Source organism: Hypanus sabinus, chromosome X1, assembly GCF_030144855.1.
Source record: "Hypanus sabinus isolate sHypSab1 chromosome X1, sHypSab1.hap1, whole genome shotgun sequence".
Lineage (NCBI taxonomy): Eukaryota > Metazoa > Chordata > Chondrichthyes > Myliobatiformes > Dasyatidae > Hypanus > Hypanus sabinus.
In genome coordinates, this window is record NC_082738.1 from 60,251,903 (window position 1) to 60,268,209 (window position 16,307).

Genomic DNA, 16,307 nt, shown 5'->3' on the forward strand with positions numbered 1-16,307 from the left:
GCATCACAGATGCTGCTTGGGTCGTTGAATTCCCCACCGGTTTGTTTAATTTTTCGCTCAATGGTTCCTGTGTTTGTAAACGCAGGGTGGAAATTTTCCATCAAAAGATTTGCCTCCCTTTGAAAGGAGATGTGGCGTCAGACTGTATTTTCATCGGATTGTAAGTAGCAAATGAGAACTACCCAACGCCTGTCACCAGATTCCGCAAGCTCTACTTTCACCTGCTTCCAATCGCCGCTGCGCTATTTTCACCTGCCCCTGCTTCTCCATTGGCTATTTTCCTGATGGCGTCACAAACGAAACCCTCCTATTCAACTGTCAGTTTCCTGGAAACCTAAACGTTAAATATAACTACTGCAGATACCTGTCAGCGCCAGTTGCTTGTCGGAGTTACAGACGTGGTTCGCTCCTTTAGCTGTTGCATTTTATTTTCTCTGCAGACTATCCATTTCACACAAGCCCTGAAAGCGGTAAGTAGGAGAGGGCTGCTTGGGTGGCGCGGAACGAAGCGGCGATATATATGGTTTGATTTGTTTTCACTGAAGCACTATTTAAGATAATCGAAATGGTGCATCTTCGCGTGTTTCTGTCTTAAGAACTTGCTGGTAAAAGCTGTCTATTGAACTGCAAGTGAGTCTTGGTTTTGCTATTGTGCTGGGTTCTTTATTTTAATTTGTTTTTAAGGTACAGTGGATTCGCTCTTTGTACCGGATCTTCCTATGTCTCCATTGCAACGATTTTGCTCAGTTTTCTTTGAATCTTTAAAAAAAACTCACTGCTGTAATTCCCCTTTAACCTTCGGTGTTGCGTCAGTGACATCAACACCGTCTGTTCTTTCGTAAGTTTTTATTAGTCTTCCCTTTTGATTGTACTTCCCAAAATATGTATATAAAAGAGCATGTATTGATTACGGCAACGTCGATCCCGCATGTGAGCGAGATTACCGCCAGGGTATCATCACGTAGTTAAGGCGGAAAAGCTTCCATTTGACAAACGCAGCTCATTCTAACACAAGTTAATCTTCAACCAGCGTCCACCTAACCTTTCGATATATGGTTTATGTTGATAACGTAGGAACAGCTGGATAGATTTTAGTAAATTTTCAAATCTGCATTGACGATGTATCAATAGTCCATTAGACACGAGATTCTGAAAATCTTGAGCAACACACAGAAAATGCCGGAGGAACTCAGCCGGTCAAGCAGCATCTACAGAGGAAAATGTTTATAAATGCTTTTATTTACAAATATTTTCCTGCATTGATGATGCCTGAACTAGTGAGTTCCTCCGGCATTTTCGGTGCATTGTTCAAGTCATTAGAACTGCGGCGGTCAACATCGAGCCAGCGCTCACCCCCTGCGAATCCTTGATTCACGCATTCGAACCGACCTGTAATATACATTATTTTACTTCTTTCCTAGTCCTTCTGCCTATAATTAGTTTTGTTTTTCTTATTGTTGTGGGATATTTAGCGTTGCTGCAAGTTTAACAATCTATTCCCAAATTGCCCTCGAGAAGGTGGTGGTGAGCTATCGTCATCAGTGCCTGCGGTCCTCCCGCAGTGTTCCATTTAATATCGGAGATTGTATACAGTATGCAACCTGAAATTCTTACTCTTTGCAGACATTCACGAAACAGAAGAAAGCCCCAAAGAATGAATGACAGAAAAACGTTAGAACCCCAAAGCGCCCTCCAACCCCCTTCCGTGTGGAATTCTAATACATGCCCAGCCACGGTGCACTGCTGGAAGATGGAGTGAAGGTTTAAGTTGGTGGACAGGTTGCCAGACCAGCAGCAATGACTTCCTTGAATGTTATTGGAGCACACTCAGGCAGGCAAACAGAAAGTAATCTAACCCTGGAGGGGAGAGTGAAATGAATATATGTACTTTGAAAATAAATTTACTTCAAACTTTGAGAAAGCAGTAGACTCGCTTCTCATGCCACATTATTCACACAATTTACAAATTGTGTGTGATTTAATCATGAAATTTGACACAACTTTTTTTAAAACATCTCTTTATTGCTTTTACAGAATGAAAAGAAGACACATTAGATCATCCATAGGTTTGAAATTACAACAAAGTTAAATAAAAGGAAAAATAACATAAGAAATCAAAAGAAAAAAAACACCCAAAAAAGCAAACGCCCCGCCATTAAAAGAATAGTCAATTCAGTTCCTTACTTTCATCATCCTGAATATTGTTCTCCAGAAACTTGTACAAAATGTCCCAAATTTCCTGAAATTTGCCAAGTTTGTTCTTTGCAATGTAGCTTATCTTTTCTAGAGCACGATAAGAAGTCATTCCTTTCAGCCATTGTGAGAGTCCACTGTTTGTTGGTTTCTTCCATGAATAGACTATGCAGCATTTGGCTTCCAAAAAAACAAATATTAAGCAGAGACCTTACATTTTTGCAGGTTACAAAGTCCTTTGGATAAATATTCAGAATACATAATTTAGGATCAAGGGGCACCTTTTTTCCAATCTGACTAATTAAATCCAGCACCTTCTTCCAGAAGCAGATTTGACACAACTTTTAGCTAATTTCTCTTTGTATAGTAGAAGACTGATACCCTTGAGGCTAAACACAGTAAGTGAGGAGAAAAATAAGGAAATTGTTGGCAAAGCAAGAATAGTAATCAGCACAAATGGGGGATATCAAAATAAATCCTTTACTAAGAAGCAAGTGCTAAAAGATGAGGTTGAACCTACTGGGGTTTACTGAAGGACAGAAAACAGTGAATTGTGCTTCATGCTTGTTTTCCATGCTGGAGATCAACGGATAGGAATCTTCACAAAGGGTCACTTATAGAATATACAGACCCACCCTAGTTGCAAATGCCCATCTTATTTACAGCCCAAATGGATGAGCATTGAATTGGGAGGGATGGATTTGCAGTCCATCTCCCAATGCTCATTTGTTTGTGTGAGCTGTAAGGCTGCAGGCATCATATAGCATATACGAAGTTGTTTTATGGTGAGTCAAATGCTTTGGTCCTTGTTTGCACACTTTTTATTTGAATATATTGCCATACTTTTCCAACTTGCAAACTGTTTGAATTACATGCAGTATTTAGGAGTGAAATCCTTTTGTTTTAAGGGGAGGACCTTAAGTAAATGACAAATGATGGAAGGCAGAGGAAAACTTCAAAATTTGTCAATGATAACACATAAAATGTGGCAAATAATGAGGATGATGACTATGAAAGAAACACAGTCAGACCCAAAATGGGTCTGAACTTTATATTCATTTCAGGAATTGTGCAATTCTATCAATTCCAGCATTTGTTGCTCATCCATATTTTCACTTTAAGAATCACAATTTTTGCAATACTGCAATTGTTCTGGTAAAGGTGCCATCACAGTGGTCTCTGGATGATGTGCTATATATCCCAGTCTGAATAATACATGACTCAGTGTGCAACCTGCAGATGGTGGCCACTGCTTCTGGGTGCTTGAGAAAGGTGCTGCAGGATGGCCTGGATGAGTAATTGTATTGGATTTTGCAAATGGTACACACCACAGCCACTTCAACTGGTGCTAGAGGGAATGAATATTAGGGTGCTTGATATGGTGCAAGTGAAGTAAGCTACTTTGTCTTGGATGGTGTTGTGGTTCTTGAGAGTGTTTGGTATTAGATTCTAGACAAGTGTGCCTTGGGAGTCAGAAGGTGAGTCGGAGCCACAGAATCTTCCCTACTCTTGTAATTATGCCAGTTATGTAGGTGGCCCATTTGAGTTTCTGCTCAGTCCCCAGGAATATGATGGTGGCAACTCAGTATGCCAATGTGAAGGGCAGAGAAGAAGAAGAGAAGAAAGCCCTTGACTCCGAGTGGAGTCAGCGGGATGCCATTGTGACGGCGTTTTTTTTTTAAGCAGGCTTTTTTTATTTTTACGAAACTGAGTTGCTAGCTCGACACTTAACCCAGCACGGATGGAAAGCGTGCAAGGGAGGGAGCTTCCTCTGGCTGGATTCGAACTCAGGAGCCTTTGCTCCGAAGTCCAGCGCCGATGCCACTATGCCACAAGCCAGCAAGTTGTCAGGTTATCTTTTGTCAAAGGTGATTATTGTCTGGAACATTTTTTTATTGGCAACAATGTTACTTGTTACTTATCAGCCCATCCCTGAACGTTGCCCAAGTCTTGATTAACTGAAGTGTTGTGAATGGTACCAAACATTATGCAAATAACACTGACCTAGTGATGGAGAGAAGATATTGCAATAAAATTTATATAATTTAATTAACTAATTTGCTCTGTTTCATATCCTTTCTAACATTCATTCTGATGGCTAAAATTTAATAAATGCATCCATTGTTCTGTTCCCATTGCTCCACTGATCTTTCCCTCCGATGAATATAATGATAGAGAATGGTGATGAAGAGTTGTGTTGTTGTAAAGTTATAAGATAACTATCTATTGAAGTTACATGATTATGCTGAACAAGTTTGTAGCCAGCCATCCAGATGACAGATGAGAAGTCTTATTAAATTACTTTTAAAGCAGTTCTAAAGACATTTACATCAGCCAATAATTGTAGGTGGAAATTGGCAAAGCTATTAATATCCATGGTTTACTCTTTGAACTTGGCAGACTTAGAGTGTCATACATTTAAAAATAGCCATCCAGAAGTTGTTTGTAGTGATACCCTGTCACTCTAGGGATGTGCTGTTGTAGCTGCCAGGCCAGAATCACTCATTTGATATGCACCAACTTTACAAAGACTTTTATTGCTCAAATTATTGGAAAGGTAATGCCTCATTGAATGGAGTGTTCTTAATGATAAATTAAGCAATAATTATTGTTGAACAACCTTTCTGGCCTTGGTAAGGTAAGTTTATGGGAGTTTTATGTTGCTTATTTCTATATACCCCATAACAATATCAAGTTCCAAAGATTTTAATTTGGTAAAAACTACTTTTATTTTCAGTATACATGTATTTCATTTTATATATTAATCCATGTGTTTGCCTAATCTTTATTTTGCTGTACTTAGAACATTATACAAACTGAATGTTTGTTGCTCCTTATCTCACTGTATGTTAGGTCCTTCAGTAAGCTTGGTGATAGCACTGTTGCTGGGTACATCAGATACCTGTGAAAGTCACCTGACAGACTGGTGTTGGTAAGGAGAAATTCAAAGCCGAGCGTCCATTTCAGTTTTGTGGGAGTGACCTCTTCAAAGTGAGCAATAGCTATTGTCATTTTGTTGCTGGCAAGGAGATTTAGACTAAAACACAAGTGTTTTAAAGTAAACATTATGAAGAAACCACAAATATTAACAGCTTATTACACCAAGCAATAAACCACTCAACAGAAACACACAATAGGTAAGTTTTCAACACCCCCCTCCTTTCAATTGCAATGTGTTTACACTATAATTCTGTATGCCATCTTGCAAATATTTACATCTTCTCAATAACACTGTTTACATTCTTGGGGGGGGAGGGAAATAACATTTGTCTGCATGTACGAATAACAGCAAAAAGCATTGTATTTCATTTCATTGATTTCCCCCCACTGCCCCCCCCCATTAAATGGGAAGAATCCATAGAACTTTTTAAAATCTAACTTTAATAATTTTGGGTATTGTGTTTTGTATATTACTTGGATTACCTTCTTCAACTTGGTCCAATGGCATTAACTCATCCACAGTTTAAAGCCAGGACTGGTATTCCTTGAAATAAATACATACATATCACTTTGTGTTTTTATTAATCCTTATGCAATTGACACTTCCAGATAGTTTCAAGTTTTCTTGGCAAACGTGTTTTGTTTTCAGATTACATCTTGTACTTGATTTCACTAAAATGAATCCTGAAAGTATAGTTATGTATTTGCATAAATTGCAGAAGTTAGTACTTGAAAGTTAATTATTTTATCAATTCTGCCTTTGCTCTTATCTATAAGGCATAAGACATCCCATAAGATATGGGAGCAGAGTTAGACCATTTGGCCTATCAAGTTTTCTTCGCCATTCCATCATGGCTGATTTATTTTCCCTCTGAACACCAGCCTTCTCCCTGTAACCTTTGATGCCCTGACTAGCCAAGAGCATATCAACCTCTGTTTTAAATACACTCAATGACTTGGCCTCCACAGTCATATGTGGCAATGAATTCCACAGATTCACTACCCCTGGCTAAAGAATCCCTCCTTATCTCCATTCTAAATGGACATCCTTCTGTTCTGAGTCTGTGTCCTCTGGTCCTAGTTTCCCCCACTATAGGAAACATCCTCTCTACATCCACTCTATCTAGGCCTTTCAATATTAGATAGGTTTCTTCTAAACTCCAGTGAGTACAAGCCCAAAGCCATCAAACACACCTCATAAGTTAACCATTTCATTCCCAGAATAGTTCTTATGAATCTCCTCTAGACCCTCTCCAATGCTAGCACATTGTTTTTTTATATAAGTGGCCCAAAACTCTTCACAAAATTCCAAGTGCTGTCTGACCAATGCGTTATCGAAAGTCTTAGCATTATATCCTTGCTCATATAGTCTAGTCCTGTGGAAATGAATGCTAATATTGTATTTGGCTCCCTTACCACCAACTCAACCTGCAAGTTAACCTTTAGGGAATCCTGAACAAGGACTCCTAAGTCCATCTGCTGCTCTGATTTTTGAATTTTTTTCCCTGTTTAGAAAATAGTCTACTCCTTTTTCCAAAGTGCATGTCCATATACTTTCCTATGTTATATTCCATCTGCCACTTCTTTGCCTATTCTCCCAATCCGCAGTCCAACTGCAGACTCCTTGCCTCTTCAACACTACCTGCCCCTCCACATATCTTCATATCGTCTGCAAACATGGCCACAAGTCTATCAATTCCATCATCCAAATTCATGATATATAAACTATAACGTGAAAAGAAGTGGTTCAAATACAGAACCCTGCAGAATACACCTACTAGAATAGGTCCGCTTTATTCCCACTCTTTGCCATCTGCCAGTCAGCCAATCTTCCATCCATGCCTTGTATCTTTCCTGTAATACCATGGGCTCTTGTTAAGCAGCCTCATGTGCAAGATTTTGTTAACAACATTCTGAAAATCCAAATAAACAACATCTACTGACTGTCCTTTGTCTATCCTGCCTGTTATTTCCTCAAAGAATTCCAACAAATTTGTAAGGCAAGATTTCCACTGAAGGAAACCATGCTTACTTTGGCCTACTTTATCATGCATATTCAAGTGCCTGAAACCTCATCCTTAAGAGTGGACTCCAACATCTTCCCAACCACTGAAGTTAGGCTAACTAGAATACAATTTCCTGTTTTCTGCCTCCCTCCCTTTTTAAAGAATGGACTGACACTTGCAATTTTCCGTCCTCTAGATCCATCCCAGAATCTAGTAGTTCTTGGAAGATCACTACTAATTTCTCCACAATATCTTTCAGAACCCTAGGGTGTATTCCAACTGACCCAGGTGACTTGTATACCTTCAGACCTTCTCCTTAGGAATAGCAACGATACACACTTCTGCCCCCTGACGCTTTCAAATTTTTGGTATACTGCCAGTGTCTTCCATACTGAAGACTTGCAAAATAGTTTATCTGCCATTTCTTTGTCCCCCATTATTACCTCTCCAGCATAATTTTCCAGTGGTCCAATATCCATTCTTTACATTTTATTCTTTATATATCTGGAAAACCTTTTCTATCTTCTTTTATATTATTGGCTAGCTTGCTAGCTTACCTTTATTTTTCATCTTTTCTCTCTTTATGGCTTTTTTATTGCCTCCCGTTGTTTTTTAAAAGCTTGACAATCCTTCAATTTCCCACTAATTTTTGCTTTTATGCTGTTTTTCTTTTCTTTTTCAATATTTTTATTGATTTCTTACAAAGAAGAATACAGAGTACAGGAGGATATATATCATATTATCAATTACAATATATTTGAATCACACTTATAGTCTCATTACCCCATGCTCATGTAACTTAAATTGAATCGTAATATTAAAAAGTAATAATTTTATTATACAAAAAGATCTAAACCCACTACCAAGAAAAGCTGTTTGGTAAAGAAAGAAAAAAGGAAAAAAAAAATCCTTATCATACAGTAAGGCATTATTAACCAACATCTGTACTTGATAACAATAGACAATAGGTGGAGGAGTAGGCCATTCAGCCCTTTGAGCCAGCACTGCCATTCAATGTGATCATGGCTGAGCATCCACAATCAGTACCCTGTTCCTGCCTTCTCCCCATATCCCTTGACTCTGCTATCTTTAAGAGCTCTATCTAACTCTTTCTTGAAAGCATCCAGAGAATTGGCCTCCACTGCCTTCTGAGGCAGAGCATTCCATAGATCCACAACTCCCTGGGTGAAAATGTTTTTCCACAACTCTGTTATAAATGGCCTACCCCTTATTCATAAACTGTGGCCTCTGGTTCTGGACTTCCCCAACATCGGGAACATGTTTCCTGCCTCTAGCGTGTCCAATCCCTTAATAACCTTGTATGTTTCAATCAGATCCCCTCTCATCCTTCTAAATTCCAGTGTATACAAGCCCAGTCGCTCCAATCTTTCAACATATGACAGTCCTGCCATCCCGGGAATTAACCTCATGAACCTACGCTGCACTCCCTCAATAGCAAGAATGTCCTTCCTCAAATTTGGAGACCAAAACTGCACACAATACTCCAGGTGTGGTCTCACCAGGGCCCTGTACAACTGCAGAAGGACTTCTTTACTCCTATACTCCACTCCCCTTGTTATGAAGGCCAACATGCCATTAGCTTTCTTCGCTGCCTGCTGTACCTGCATGCTTGCTTTCAGTAACTGATGAACAAGGACACCTAGATCTCGTTGTACTTCCCCTTTTCCTAACTTGGCACCATTCAGATAGTAATCTGCCTTCCTGTTCTTGACACCAAAGTGGATAACCTCACATTTATCCACATTAAAGTGCATCTGCCCACTCACCCAACCTGTCCAAGTCAACCTGCATTCTTCTAACATCCTCCTCATGTTTCACTCTGCCACCCAGCTTTGTGTCATCTGCAAATTTGCTAATGTTACTTTTAATCCCTTCATATAAATCATTAATGTATATTGTAAATATACCAGCACCGAACCTTGCGGTACCCCACTAGTCATTCTAAAAAGGACCTGTTAATCCCTACTCTTTGTTTCCTGTCTGCCAACCAATTTTCTATCCATGTTAGTACCCTACCTCCAATACCATGTGCTCTAATTTTGCCCACTAATCTCCTATGTGGAACTTTATCAAAGGCTTCAAAGATTACAAAGATAACAAATCAAAGATATTGAAAATAATTCAAAAAAGGTCCCTACCATGTTAGAAAGTCTTGTCTTGATTCAGAAAATGAGCAATGAATCTTCTCTAAATTTAAGCATGACATAACATCGCTTAGCCATTGAGCATGAGTATGTGGAGCAACATCCTTCCACCTAAGCAACAATGCCCTCCCAGCTATAAGAGAAATAAAGCCAAAAATCAGGTGTCTGCAAGATAATATCTTTTCCTCTAACAATACTGCATAAGGCAGTCAAAGGGTTTGGTTTAAAATTTACTTTAACAAGTACAGAAAAAGTTTAAAATACTTCCTTCCAGTATTTTTCAAGACTCTGACATGTCCAGAACATATGAATTAATGATACCTCTCCACTGTTACATCTGTCACAATAGGGAAATGTATCTGAATTAAAAATGAGACAGCTTATCTTTAGTCATGTGGGCCCTTAAATTACACTTTAAGTTGTAAGAGGGAGTGATGGGCACACAACGATGAGGTTATTAACCAATTTAAAGATTTCATTCCAAGTTTCCTCAGAAATTGAAGTCTGTAAATCTTGTTCCCAGAGATTTTTAATTTTGTCTGAAGGAACACTTCTTATTTCCAACAACATACCTTAAATATTAGATTGATCCATTATGTAAAAGGTTTCAAATTAAAAATTGCATCTAATAAATTCTTATCACGAATTTTAGGAAATATATGTACAAAGTGTAATTGAGATCGCAGGAAGTCTCTAATTTGTAAATATTGAAAAAAGTGGGTATTTGGTAAGCTATATTTAGCTGACAACTGCTCAAACAAAAAGAGACTTCCTCCAACAAATAAGTCCTGGAAGCATTTAATACACAGTCTATCCCAATCTTTAAAAATTACATCAGTCATAGAAGGTTTAAAAAACCAGTTAGAAAAAATGGGACTTGAAAGAGAAAATCTCAATAAACCAAAATATTTTCTAAATTGTACCCAAATCCTTAAAGTATGTTTAACTACAAAACTATCAGTTAGTTTACTTAAAAATAAAGGAATTGAGGATCCTAGAAGAGAGACGATAGAAAATTTATTAATAGAGTTAGCTTCTAAAGAAACCCAAACTGGACAGTCCTCTCAGTTAATAGAATATAACCAAAATGTGAGATTTCATATATTGACTGCCCAGTAATAAAACCTAAAATTTGGTAAAGCTAAGCCTCCATTCTTTTTAGCTTTTTGAAAAGGCCTAAAAAAGTATAAAAATTTAGGCAAGATATTAATTTTAATAGAATTAATTTGGCCAGTCAATGATAATGAAAGGGGCAACAATTTGGATAGTGCCCTTTTTACATAATTCAGCAGGGTAAAAAAAGTTCTCTAAATAACTATGTATAATTCTTAGTAATTGTTACACCCAAATAAGTAAATTGATTTCTTACAATTTTAAAAGGAAGGTTAGTATTAATTGATACCAAATTATTCAAAGAAAAAAGTTCACTCTTATAAAAATTTACTTATGCTGTTTTTGATTTCCCTTGTCAGCCTCATCCTCCTTTTAGAAAACTTCTTCATCTTTGAGTTGTACCTATCCTGCGCCTTCCAAGTTGCCCCCTGAAACTCTAGCCATTGCTGGTCTGCCATCATCCCTGCTAGTGTCCCTTTGAAACCAATTTTGGCTAGCTGCTTTTTCATGCTTCTGTAATTCCCTTTTCTCCACTGTAATGCTGATTCATCTGACTTTATCCTCTCCCTCTCAAATTGCATGGTAAATTTTGGCATATTATGATCACTGCTTCCTAAGGTTTCCTTTATATTAAACTCCCCAGTCAAACACAACACCCAATCCGGAACTGCCTTTGCCATGGTGGGTTCAACCAAAAGTTGCTTTAAAAAGCCATCCCATTTGCATGCATTCTACAAATTCCCTCTCCTGGGATCCAGCACCAACCTGATTTTCCCCATGACTATCATATCATAGCCCTTATTACATGCCTTAGAACCATAGAACATTACAGCACAGAAACAGGCCTTTTGGCCCTTCTTTGCTGTGCCAAACCATTTTTCTGCCTAGTCCCACTGACCTACACCTGGACCATATCCTTCCATACACCTCTCATCCAAGTACCTGTTCGAGTTTTTCTTAAATGTTAAAAGTGAGTCCGCATTTACAACTTCATCTGGCAGCTCATTCCACACTCCCACCACTCTCTGTGTGAATAAGCCCCCCCCCTTTAAACTCTCCCCCATTCACCCTTAACCCATGTCCTCTGTTTTTTTTTCTCCTCTAGCCTCAGTGGAAAAAGCCTGCTTGCATTCATTCTATCTATACCCATCATAATTTTATATACCTCCATCAAGTCTCCCCTCATTCTTCTATGCTCCAGGGAATAAAGTCCTAGCCTATTCAACCTATCTCTGTAACTCAGTTTCTCAAGTCCCAGCAACATCCTTGTAAACCTTCTCTGCACTCTTTCAACCTTATTAATATCCTTGTAATTTGGTGACCAAAACTGCACACAATACTCCAAATTTGGCCTCACTATTGCCTTATACAACCTCACCATAACATTCCAACTCTTATACTCAATACTGTGATTTATAAAGGCCAATGTACCAAAAGCTCTTTACTGCCCTATCTACCTGTGACACGACTTTTAGGGAATTTTGGTATTCCAGATCCCTCTGTTCTACTGCAGTCCTCAGTGCCTTTACCTTGTATGTTCTACCTTGGTTTTTCCTTCCAAAGTGCAATACCTCACACTTGTCTGTATTAAACTCCATCTGCCATTTTTCAGCCCATTTTTCCAGCTGGTCCAAAACCCTCTGCAAGCTTTGAGAACCTTCCTCACTGTCCAATACACCTCCAATCTTTGTATCATCAGTTAATTTGCTGATCCAATTTACCACATTATCATCCAGATCATTGAATTAGATGACAAATAACAATGGACCCAGCACTGATCACTGTGGCACACCACTAGTCACAGGACTCCACTCAGAGTAGCAATCCTCCACTACCACACTCTGACTTCTCCCATTGAGCCAATGTCTAATCCAATTTACTACCTCACCATGTATACCTAGTGACTGAATCTTCCTAACTAACCTCCCATGCGGGACCTTGTCAAAGGCCTTACTGAAGTCCATGTATACAACATCCACTGCCTTCCCTTCATCCACTTTCCTTGTAACCTCCTCGAAAAACTCTAATAGATTTATTAAGCATGACCTACCACGCACAAAGCCGTGTTGACTCTCCCTAATAAGTTCCTATCTATCTAAATACTTGTAGATCCTATCTCTTAGTACTCCTTCTAATACAGTTTGTAATTTACCTACTACCGACGTCAAATTTACCGGCCTATAATTTCCCAGATTACTTTTAGAGCCTTTTTTAAACAACAGAACAAGATTAGCTATTCCCCAATCCTCCAGCACCTCACCCGTAGATACTGACATTTTAAATATATCTGCCAGGGCCCTTCAACTTCAACACTAGTCTCCTTCAAGGTCCGAGGGAATACTCTGTCAGCTCCTGGGGATTTATCTACTCTGATCTGCCTCAAGATAGCAACCACCTCCTCTTCAATCTGTATAAGTTCCATGACCTCACTACTTGTTTGCCTTATTTCCAGTGACTCCATGCCAGCTTCCTTAGTAAATACAGATGCAAAAAAACCATTTAAGATATCCTCCATTTCTTTTGGTTCCATACATAACCGACCACTCTGATCTTCAATAGGACCAATTTTATCCCTTACTATCCTTTTGCTCTTAATATACCTGTAGAAGCTCTTTGGATTATCCTACACCTTGACTGCCAAAGCTACCTCATGTCTTTTAGCCTTCCTGATTTCTTTAAATATTTGTTTGCACTTTTTATACTCAAGTACCTTATTTGCTCCATGTTTCCTATACCTGTCATACATCTCTCTCTCCTTTATCAGAGTTCCAAAATCCCTAGAGAACCAAGGTTCCTTATTCTTATTTGCTTTGCCTTTAATCCTGACAGGAAAATACAAACTCTGCACCCTCAATTTCTCCTTTGAAGGCCTCCCACTTACCAACAACATCCTCACCAGAGAACAACCTGTCCCAATCTCTATCTCCATTGTAATTTGTATCCCACACACTGTCTGCTGTTTAGAGGCCTGCATATAATTTCCATTAGGGTCCTTGCAGTTTATTAACTCTACCCACAAGGATTCTACATCTTTCGATCTTGTGTCACTACTTACTAAGGATTTGATTTCATTTTTTTTTACCAACAGAGCCCCTCTGCCTACCTGCCTATTCTTTCAATACAGTGTGTATCCTTGGATGTTAAGATCTCAACCACAATCTTCTTTCAGCCACGACTCAGTGATGCCCCCCAACATCATACCTGCCACTCACTAACTGTGCTACAAGATTTACCTTATTCCTTCAGTTCTGTATTCATCACCCTTTTTGATTTTGCCATGACTCAACTCATTCCACTGACTGCAATTTTGTCCTGACATCTGCCTACCCTCCCTCACAGTCAAACTATGCAATGCATTGACTTGTAAACCAACTGCCCCATCCCCAACCCTATCACTCCATTTCCCATTCCCCTGCTGAATTCATATAAACCGCCCCCCCCCAACAGTTCTAACATACCTGCCTTCAAGGATATTGGACTCCCTTGGGTTCAAGTGTAATTCGTCCTTTTTGAACAGGTTATACTTTCCCCAGAAGAGATTGCAATGACCCAGAAATCTAAAATCCTGCCTCCTGCACCTCTTTCTCAGCCACTCACTCATCTGTACTATCATCCTATTCCTGCCCTGACTAGTATGTGGCACTGGGAGTAATACAGAGATCACTACCATGGAGGTCCTGCTCTTCAGCCTCTGCCCGAACCCCCTTTACTCACTGCTCAGGACCTCTTTCCCCACCCCCCCCCCCAGCTCCATATGTCATTGGTGCCAATGTGCACCATGACCTCTGGCTGCTCACCCTCCCACTTCAAGGTTCATTTATTATCAAAGTATTTATGCTGTATACAAACCTGAGATTCATCCGTTTCAGACAGCCACGAAACAAAGAAAACTATAACACCCGTTCAAAGAAAAGCATCAATCCCCCATGTACAAAAAACTAAAAATCGCACAAACGACAAGAACATCAACCCACTCCGCACATGCAAAAGCAAATTGCACAAATGGCAACATAAACCTCCCATGCACAAAAACAAATCGCACAAAGGGCAATAAGAAAGAATGAGCAAATACACAGAACATAAAAACACTAAATTGAAAGTCCAGTCCATAAAGCACATATCCAGAACTTTGGTACCATCCTCTGATGGTGGGGGAGGGGAGACAGGGGGAGAGGGAGAGATTGAGAGATTCAAACGCGGGGGCTTCCCTTGGGAGTCGTGAGCGAGAGAGGGTCACATGCAGACACCTTCCTTTGGCAGCAGCAAGTGAGATGCTGGTAGATGGTGCTGAACGTTCACCTGCCTTCCACACTTGTCTCAATGTTTTAATTTTCCTCAATGCTTTAATTGGCAAAATCAGTGAGAAATAGAGTCAATCGTGGGCTCGTGCCCTTCTCTAGGTTCTTGGCCCTGAGGCTGCTCGCTTCCTAGAACCTTATCAGAGACAGCAAAGCACCAGATCGCTCAATCAACCCAAAAACACACCATCAAACTGTAAATCACAGGCTCCAACAGTACCAGAACCACATTTAAATGAAAAAGAAGATGTGTAAGAAACAGCTTTGTGGACCATCTGGAAGATGTCACCCAAGATAGCATTGTTCACTGGCACCATCTTGACCTCTTGAGAATCTTCTGCCGCCACTCTGAGGTTCCTGGACCCTAGCACACCATCCTAGTGACTTTGGCCACAGAATTTCCTATCTGTCCCTCAGCTATCAAGTCGCCTATCATTATCACTCTGCCTGACTTTACCCTTCCTTGCTGAGCCTCAGAGCCGACCACAGTGCCAGCAGCCTGGCTGCTGCTGCAGTGTCCTGATAGACCATCACCAGCCCCCCACCCAATAGTATCCAAAAGGATATACTCGTTGCTGAGGGGAATGGCACAAGGAAACCCTGCACTGAGTGCTTACTATTTGTGGTGGTCACCCACCTTCTATCCGAAGCCTGCACTCTGAGATTGGCCACCTCAGTAACAGTAATGAAGCTTTTAGCTTTCTGGATGGTCCTGAGTGCATCCAGCTCCAGTTCCACTATCTTGACCTTGTCAGTCAGGAGCTGAAGTTGCATGCACTTCCTCCAGATGTAGTCATCAGGCAGATTGTCAGGAACCCCGAAATCCCACATCTCACAGGAGGAGCATTCTACTGCCTGTACTACCATCCTGCCTACACTTGTTATTCCTCTCACTTCTCAAGCTTAAGTTCTAGCCTCTGCTCATTCTCATTCAAGCCTGTTGAGCCAAAACCAGACCACTCTAAAACTGTCCACTTCAACAATGGCAACTTCACTTGCATCTTGCTTCTTTTTATTGGCCCCTGCCAAGTGCCAAAGAGATCATTATGATTGCACCTGCCAAAAAGTTCCAAAAGGCCTGAAGTTATTTTTAAACCTGGCGTAAAGTATACAAAGAACTGACTCCAGTAATATGTTGTATTCTCGGAGGCTGAAAGACCCTAATCCTCAGTCCAATGCCCTTCACAAATAATCAGCCAAAAGAGTCTGCATGACATGTAATAATTCCTTCTTTATAGGACAATCTGTTATTTTGAACTTGTAAATTGGTCATGTGATTATTGAATATAATGATGTTATTTGTGTTTACATCATAAGCAGTTTGAGCAGAATGAAGTGCACATTTTTGTTTTGAAGCTTCTGGTGTTGTTTAGATATATTGCAGATGGAGCTTGTCAATACTCCCAATTATTACCCCTCCTCCAAAATACATTCACTGTTCATAAAGTTCGCTGATCATAACACATTGATAAATGAATCTCCAATCCAATGACTGAAATGGCTCAGGACAACTATTGTTGGTGGTGTTCAGATTGCCTGACATGCAAGTATGTTTACGTTGTTTGAATGAATGGGTATTCTCTCCAAATGAC

At 39.8% G+C, this 16,307-nt stretch overlaps 1 protein-coding gene across 1 annotated transcript in view; it reads left to right on the plus strand.

Moving 5' to 3' along the window:
* Positions 1 to 311: 311 nt before the first annotated feature.
* The window catches only part of LOC132384960 (phosphoethanolamine/phosphocholine phosphatase-like), a 32,631-nt gene continuing 16,635 nt past the window's right edge, over positions 312 to 16,307 (plus strand). Inside the window, exon 1 of the mRNA XM_059956652.1 lies at positions 312 to 470. The gene's annotated coding sequence lies outside the window, so the exon portion shown is untranslated. The remainder of the gene's footprint in view (positions 471 to 16,307) is intronic.